The sequence below is a fragment of the Macaca thibetana genome, chromosome 3 (genome assembly GCF_024542745.1).
Source record: "Macaca thibetana thibetana isolate TM-01 chromosome 3, ASM2454274v1, whole genome shotgun sequence".
NCBI lineage: Eukaryota > Metazoa > Chordata > Mammalia > Primates > Cercopithecidae > Macaca > Macaca thibetana.
Window position 1 is genome coordinate 22,157,652 of NC_065580.1, and position 895 is coordinate 22,158,546.

General features: G+C 30.6%; 1 non-coding gene across 1 annotated transcript; it reads left to right on the forward strand.

The window, feature by feature from the left end:
• The first annotated feature begins 533 nt into the window (after positions 1–533).
• On the forward strand, positions 534–637 carry LOC126951887 (small nucleolar RNA U13). The gene has a single exon (XR_007724722.1). It is a non-coding gene; the product is annotated as a small nucleolar RNA U13 (small nucleolar RNA).
• Positions 638–895: the final 258 nt, after the last annotated feature.

Consider the following 895-nt stretch of genomic DNA (forward strand, 5'->3'; position numbering starts at 1 on the left):
TAAAAGTGGTGAGAGTACATATGCATGCTTTGTTCTTGATTTTGGGGGAAATGCATTCAGTCTTTCACTGTTTATATAATTTTACTTGCTTTTGTTGTTGTTGTTGTTGTTGTTGGCATATACATTTCACAAGTTGAGAAAGTTCTCTTCCAGCTTTGCTGACATTTTAACTTTGATGAATGTCGAAAGCTGTTAAATGTTTTCCTTCCATCTACTGAGATGATCAAACTTTTCTTTCTATTTATGTTGATTTGGTAAATTACATTGAATAATTTTCAAATGTTGAACCAATTTTAGATTCCCATAAACATACTATATGTTCTGTTTCTTGTTGCTTTATTTCTCTTTCTTCCTGATAGCATTTGGAGTAATTTTGTATCATAAGAGTTTATTTAATCTCCGTTTCTAGGTTATTATTCATGCCTCTTTAAAAATTTAATTTTTACCCTAAAGTTTACAATATGCATCTTTAATTAATTTTAATATTGATTTGAATATTATATGGTTTTGCATGTAGTATAAGATTGTTACAGATCATTTTGCAGCTTATACATGTGATGACTGAGTTTTTTAACTCATATGTGAGATATGCCTTTCTTACATCTTATTATGACATTAGTACATTACCCATTTGATATGAGAAAATTTTTAAAAAGAGAGAAGAAAAAACCCAGAATTTTACAAATCATGGTAGAATTCTCTCTCCTATTTTTGTGCTATTTTTGTCATCTATGCTATTTTTACATACTTATAAACTTAAAATACATGTAAGTAACTTTTTTACATGTTAGGCAGTAAAATTTCTTTTATAGGCCAGGTGTGGGGGCTCACACCTGCAATGCCAGCACTTTTGGAGGCCAAGGCAGGAGGCTCATTTGAGCCCAGGAGTTCAAGA